Here is a 7,827-nt window from a genome sequence, read left to right on the forward strand (position 1 = left end):
AAGGACCATAGATTTGAGTACATATCTGCTACACTGTTTACAAATTTGAGTACATATCTGCCACAGTGCTTACAAATATGAGTACATATCTGCTACACTACTTAGGAATCTGAGTACTCCTCAATTCACTTTACTTTATTGCAGCACCAGCACCTCTGCAGTCAACCATTCACCACTGCCTTCAGCTCCATCTTCTCAGTAATCTTCTATCTTGCTGCATCACAATCTTCTTAGCTTAAACCACAACTTCAACAGCTACATCAACACCCTTGTCATTTCAATTCAGCTGCAACACAGACTTGTTCTTCTTCCCTGTTTAAACAACACTACCATCTTCATAAACCCATTGAGACGAACATCTCATCCACTGATTTTGTTCACAGTAATCACCACATACAAGTGGATTATGACATATAACTTTGGACATCTTGAGCCACTGCATTATGTATAACTGATTTAGTTCAGGTATCTTCTGCTGCTTCTCGTCATCTTTTTTCCTTGTTTGAATGTTGGGTATGTATGTCAACACCGCAAGCACCCCAAAGTCATCTGTAAAGGAGCAAAAACAATCAGTGCAATAAGGGTATTTTAATATATGTAGAAAATATTTACAATTTAAAATCGATGGAATATGTTTAGATGCGATTCGTCGAAGGTAATCAAGGAAAACTTTTGTTGTGGAATGATGTTTCCATACTTCTAGTGATCGCCTACTGCAGGTCAGAATTCAGTTTTTTCGGAAGTTTGAATTTCTCTAAGTCCATACACTTCCCACTTATAGATAAAAACATGCAGTATATATCTCTATATATATAAAAACCGAAATTAGCAAAATGCAAATGGATAGAAAATTCAAATTAAGCTCTTCCCATTTTCTATTTGACAAAAATTATGTGAGAAGGAATATTACTTAAAACTGCACGAAGACTGTAGAAATACTAACTAAGCATACCTTGAGCCACTGCATTATGTAAGATAGTACCATGTCCTCCATCAACACGAAAAGTTTGAAAAAGAGGTTAGTGTCTTGTACCTAATTATCAATGCAAAAGAATATATCAAATTTGATTGCTAAGATCCATAGTGGAAAGTGGAATCGGTATTTAGCAAAAACTATGGCATAGCAAAGGAATCCATATATAGCTAGGTGCATCAGTTAGGTGCACATGGATCTATCACAAAATACAAAAATGAAAATATATTTTGAAAGAACATCTATCACATGATTCATAAATCTATATGCGGAAAAGAAACTAAGTGGAAGATCTTACGCAGCTGATGTCCATTTGTATAAATTAAGCTCCTTTAGAAAAGCAGTTCTTCGTCTGTGTTACCATGACCTGAGGGACTGGTTTAATAGAGTTTGAACCTTCGTAATCCACCAGTACAGCAGCCATGGGATGACTTGACTTTCTCTCATTACTTGCAGCCATACTTGGATGAAATATCTCTTGAAACTATCAAATGCAAAAAATAATAAAAGCATTGAGACTCTCCCATCCACTCCTCTTTCTTTTTCGCATTCTTATTTTAGTTGTTTTAATCCACAATGGAAAACAACCCTACAAAGAAATATGTCTAAACAGTCTCAATAATTTGCAAAGTAAGAAGTACCATAAGGAATGCCTGTAATGGTAAATTCAGTAGCCAAATTCAGGCCAGGTTTGCTAATGGCAAACAAAACACTTTTTTCTGATTTGTCTTCAAATCACTTACAATTTCTAGTCTTGATTTACTTACCAATCAGGTAAATACTTTCCTAAAAAGGTATTAAAATGATTTATTGAAATATGCATCAGTAGTTAAAAAAGCACGCATTAGTCAATTCCTAAGTTGCAGTAGTGAAAACAGATACTGAGCACCACTTATTTTTAAATGTAAAGGAAGAAATTACAGCACTTACCGAGAAAATGAGTGAACTAAGTTTATGAGTAATGTTACCAAGCTCATCAGTACCATTTATGCGGTCGCAAAAAACATCATTAAGATGATCCAGAATGAAAGGTTTTCTATACTTTTTTTTCTTCTGTGAAACAGAGTAATACCTGAATGAAGGAATTCCTCCTCTATCTCATCTGTATCTTCAGTTTACATCAGCAACCCAACCTTCTATGTTCCTCCAAATCCATTTGCAGCACACCTTCTTTCAAACACACATCACAACCAATTTGTAACTTCATCAAGACCACCACCAATTTCATAAGCTTGCAAATCTGAACCAACAACAACTCCTGTTCCTATCATTCAAAATCTGTCATTTCTTGCAATAAGTTCTGAACTACAGCTCCAGATCATCTCCATATCCAATTCCAGTACTGAATCAAACGTAACAAAGAGCATCTATTTCAGTATTTCATATACGTACTGAATCAAACATAACAAGGAGCACTTCCTATCAGTATGCGATATATGTACTGAAGATTCATGTAACTACAAATCAACAGTATGACAACAACAGGTGACAGATCTATGAAAAATAAGAGAATCGAAAGACATATTACAGTATTTCACATAAGTACTGAAGGGTAAGACTAAAAAAGGAGCAAAAACACAGCAAATAGCACTTCCTATCAGTATTATACATACATACTCATGGATCGAACCAAAAAAATTGGAAAAACTTCAAATAAAACAAAATTAGAAGAGTTTTGTATCAGTACGCCATATATGTACTGTCAATTCATACACGAAAAACAACTGTAACAAACCTAAAAACCATAAAAGCGTCAATCAAATCGATTTGATTATCAGAATACAATCAAAAAAACAAATCAAAAGAAGAAAAACCGAACAAAATAATCAAACAAGATGATTAGAAAGCATACCTGGAAACAGAAAACAAATATTCTCCTCGTAAATCATAACGATGCACCATCTTGTTCTTCTTCATTCAAAATAAGCTAGGTTTCTGTCAATACAGGATATACGTACTGTTGTTTCATGAAAAAAAACAAATCTAAAAACAACAAAATGGAACTAGTATGATCAAAGCTAATAACGAAATGAACCAAAAACGTGATTATTCATCTAGATCTAGTAAATAATCAAGAAATCAAACATGGAGATCAAAATCTTAATCGAACACCACAACGATTAGACCAAAAAAAAAAAACAGTTTGTATCAGTATGCCACATATGTACTGCTGATTCATGAACTAAAAAATAATTGTACGTAAAGAATCTATCAAAATAACATAATCGAGAGTCTTATTTCAGTATCGAAGATATGTACTTATGAATCAAACAACAACAAGTGATAAAACTAAAAACAAAACAGAATCAAAAGCAATTTGTATCAGTATGCAACATATGTACTGTTGGATAATACCCCTGAAACAACAAACAAGCACGATTTTGATAAAATAAAAAAGCGAAAACAACAAGATAATCAAATCGAAAGTTCAAATATGTTAAAAACATCATAATCTAACCAAAAAAATGAATAATTACGATCAAGATTCATCAAAAGCAGACCAAAACAAAAATAAACGCAAAAAACAAACAAAAAACGAAACAAGAAAGTGAAAACGTAATCAAAACAATCCGATCTTCACAGATTCAGTTGAAAAAAACAAACAATAGCAGCAGAAAAAGATATTACATAACATACCTGTAAATCTTCAAAGAGATCTTCAAAAAAACTCTAGCTCATAATCCAAAAGCAGAAGAAAAATTTGAGCAGAAGCAGAAAGAGAGGAGGAGAGCGGATCTCGGATTTGGAAAAAATGGTGATTTTTTTTTAAAGAAATATATATGTACTATCAGGGAATGGGTAGTTTTGGTATTTTTAAAAGTGGATTATGACATCACGCACGTGTACCGGATCAGGGGATAAAAAATTTGGTCCAATTTCCTCTTTTTTCTTTTTATTATGGACCTCTAGTTACTGGGCTTTAGTGGGTGGACCTGCCATTAACTAAGACTACCATAATAGTACCTATTGGTAATTCCTACTTACTAGTATAGGTACAATGGGCTTCTATTAATTGTAAAGGCATCTTAGCTTTTAGACTCAGGTCGGGCTTCCCATCTATAGACCATTTCCCATACGATCTTGCGGCAATACTTTCGTGACCGTGCAAAATTGGGGTGTCTACACAAACTGTTACATCTGTTGGGCATAAAAGCACAACCAATTTCATTAGGATAAATTTATCGAAGACAAAAAATTCGTCAATAATACAAATGTAACATAAAAAGTTAAAACGTTAGGCATATACTCCATCAACTTCTTTCATCATTTAGCACCATCAGCCTGGAATCTTTTCACTCAAATGAGTCAACTATTATACGTACCCTTACTAAAAACATAGTTCCAAATCAGACAAATCTTGATCTTCCTTCTAACTATGGATCCCAATATACCCTTACTAAAAACATAGTACCAAATCAGATAATCCAATAACGGCTGATGTTTATCAGGCGCACTTTCAAGTCAATTGACTTTACACTATAAAAACTATAGATCAGATGAGTTTGGTGTTTAAGCAGCGCGGTAACCAGTTGTAAACCGAATACAGGGTATTCTAATATCATTTTCTTCTGCATTTTTTTTCCTTTTACTCTCAAAACATATCATGACTCCATTTTATTACATCCACAGTCACTTGAACATAATCTTATAGATTATATGCAGAAAATCAATGAATTAACCCGTATTCTAACATGTTCTAGGCCATCTAAGATTCAAAAAATTAAATGAACATCTTTTTCTTTTTCTTTTACTAAAAACTAAATGAACATGTTGCGGAAGTCATAGTTGTTGGTTTGGATTTGCTGCATGGATAATGGATAAAAAGAAACATAATATATGGTTCTAAAAACTTCAAGAAACCCAGTATAACAACTTATCTTCAAATCTCTCTCCTAAAATCGCTCTGACTTGAAATGCATGCAGAGTAACTTCGCTTGCCTGGTCCTCCCAAGCTCCCTGAGCTAGCAGTCATGGAAACTTAAGGTAAATCACTCCCTATCTCTTATTTGTGCTAATATTTTGCGTTTTTGCAGGTTATTCAACTGAAGTTGCTCTAGCTTCTCCAGGTTCTATCTTAGTTATAAATAAATAAATAAAAACAAAACAAAACAAAACAAAATCAGGAAAAGTTCATCAGATTGTTTTCCCTGTTGAAACCCTCTCTTATGAACAGTATTTGTCCTTGTAATATTGTTCATTCTTTCATCCCCACCTGCTTTTGGGTCTAGTTTTAAGACATTCAATTGATACCTCATTAACTGTGTACTTCACCCATCTTTCACCATCTCGTCTGTCTCCTGCACCTTACCTCTTCAATACCTTAAGCATCGCCCTTGCATTTACTTGTTCTCATTCAAATTCTCTTTCTCCCCCGCATTTTTAGTAACAACCTCAACCTCCACCTGCCCCATTGAATTGCTTCTGACTGGTCCGCTGAGTGAAGTCTTACCTCTATGTGCTCTGTACTGGCCTGGTCAGCTACTTATGGTCTTAGTACATGAGATTTTTGTCTCAATGCAAGAAATTTACCTCCTCCAGTCAACTCGAGAGTTACTCTGCTCTGGTGGTTATTTTGGATCTGGATGTTCACATTAGTAACAATGTTAGCAATCTCATGGTACATAAAACTCAAATCTTTTTTCTCAAATATTTCTTCAGACTGTTTCCAACTCCCTTCATCTTTTTTCTCAATGGATCAATCTGAGAAAACAGAGAAAATGCTCAAAAAACTAGATATCAACAAAGCCTTACACTTTCCGAGGAAGAAATTGCATAGAGCAGAAGTCAATCAAACCTACAAATAATCACTAAGATCAACTGTGCTTTCAAACTACATAAAGAAAGAGCAATTGAGATAGTACAAAAAATTTGGTAACTTGACTACGCTCCAGAGAGTACTCTAGTCTTCAGAGATAAAGAAAACAACATATTTGTCTTTAAGCTGAGGACAAAGAGTGATATCCAATATGCTCTTTCCAAAAACCTCTGGGGTATGGGCCCTTTTCTGCTGGTGGTCCAAGAGTACATTCATGGGGTTGCGCCTGCTTCAATCAATATGGATATATTGACTTTATGGGCAAGGCTAATGAATCTACCTCCTGAACTATCATTTGGACAGATTCCATTTAACATAGCCATTTCCATGGCCCCATGCCTCATGGTAGAGAAACCCTCAAGGAGCCAACAAAACCTCTCAAGCCCAAGAGCTCTGGTGGAGATAAATGTTAATGAAAGGCTCTGGGATCACATCCCAGTTAATGATGGAAAAAAAGAAATCCTCAAGGTTAAACTGTTTTTTGAGAAGCGACCAAAAGGATTTTGTAAGCACTGCCGAATTCTTAATCACCCAAAGACAAAATGCTCACCCCATCAGAAGCAAAAGTTCATCAAGGGCACACTAATGGAAGAACTAGAAGAAAAAGAAGAAGAGGAATATTTTGTAGAAGAACAGATGCAAGGCTTATCCAATTCAACATTCAAAGCTACAATAAATCTCATACTTGGAGGAACTCACAACTGGCAGGAGGGATAAAGCAGCAAAACTCAGGAGGAACATCAAGGTGGATCTCAAAGGACCTCAGTGGCAGAAATCCAACAACAAGAACCACAAGAGAACACAACAACAGTTCCAGGCTTCAATCTAGGAGTTGGATTAAAGGAGACGTTACTAGATTCAAAAGATGTGCACACAAAAAGACAGATATTGAATGACGAAGAGATGAGGCTACCACATAAAATACGAAGAATAGGATCAGAAAATGGAAGAGCTTTCAAAAAGAGAGAAAGGAAATCAAGTAGCTTCCATTTTATTCACGGCCCACCTGAAGTGGTGAATTTTGCAACACACCCAACCTCTGTCATAAAACTGATAGACCCAACATCTTATGTTGAACCTCCACCAGGATTTGAGAACTTCAAGAAGTACACCAGACCAACAAAAAGAATTTTTCTCCCGAAAGTTCAAGGAAGGGTTTCATCTGAGGCGACTGAGAAGCAACAAGGAAAAGATAAGGTGACTGATAAGACAAGAGAAGTAGCTTTTTGCAATGGAAGGAAAGGTAAAGCTACCCTCATTATAGAGAATGCAACTGGGAACAGGAGCTACAAGTTTGAAGCAAACAAGAAAGCAGAGTACACTATTGGTGCCTCAAAACTCTCAAGTTCTGAAACTAAGAAATGAGAAATTGAAGCAAACAGATCTGCTACCATCACATAGGGATGGGATGCCTTCATACCCCGGAGAACAAATACAAAGCTATTGGAAGGTGCAAGAAAGAAATCACTCATGAGGAGGAAAAAGGCAACACTGAAACTATCCACAAAGTTACTGAAATCAAACTATGAGAAAACTCTAATGAAAGAAATGTTGCAAATTACATCAAGAAGGCAACGAAAGGTGAAAGAAAAGGTTATCAAGATGGACTTTTCACTCACCCCATATTTTCAACTACCTCATCAACTGTACCAGAAAAATGTAAAAGAACAAATCACTGCACAAATGGTCTCACCTCAGCCATATATACCAGATGATCCCCGAAGCAATGTTGCTATCCAAGTACTTGCAGGGGTAGTGACAGGAAAAATCAGTACACCACCAACAAAACCACTCCCTAAATCAACACCCCAACCATCCCTTAGCATCTCTCCAAAGCCATCTTCATCCACTGTCCTGGGTATCAATTTGGAGCCTAGCAGAGAGCAACTTCAGATCCATGCCCTGAGAAGCTGCAATAAAGCACAAGATGAGAAATGGGTGAACATTATGGAATCACCTCCACAAGACAAAACTGCTAGCTCAAACAATAAGGGAACAAGCTATGGGAAGAATCAGGTAATAATTTCACATCAATTTC

At 35.8% G+C, this 7,827-nt stretch overlaps 1 long non-coding RNA gene across 1 annotated transcript; it reads right to left on the minus strand.

Moving 5' to 3' along the window:
- Positions 1 to 466: 466 nt before the first annotated feature.
- On the minus strand, positions 467 to 1,443 carry LOC113343951. The gene is made up of 3 exons (XR_003357489.1): positions 1,272 to 1,443; positions 953 to 1,033; positions 467 to 549 (listed from the first exon to the last, which is right to left on the minus strand). It is a non-coding gene; the product is annotated as an uncharacterized LOC113343951 (long non-coding RNA).
- Between the last annotated feature and the right edge of the window lie 6,384 nt (positions 1,444 to 7,827).

This window comes from Papaver somniferum, unplaced genomic scaffold (assembly GCF_003573695.1).
Source record: "Papaver somniferum cultivar HN1 unplaced genomic scaffold, ASM357369v1 unplaced-scaffold_70, whole genome shotgun sequence".
Lineage (NCBI taxonomy): Eukaryota > Viridiplantae > Streptophyta > Magnoliopsida > Ranunculales > Papaveraceae > Papaver > Papaver somniferum.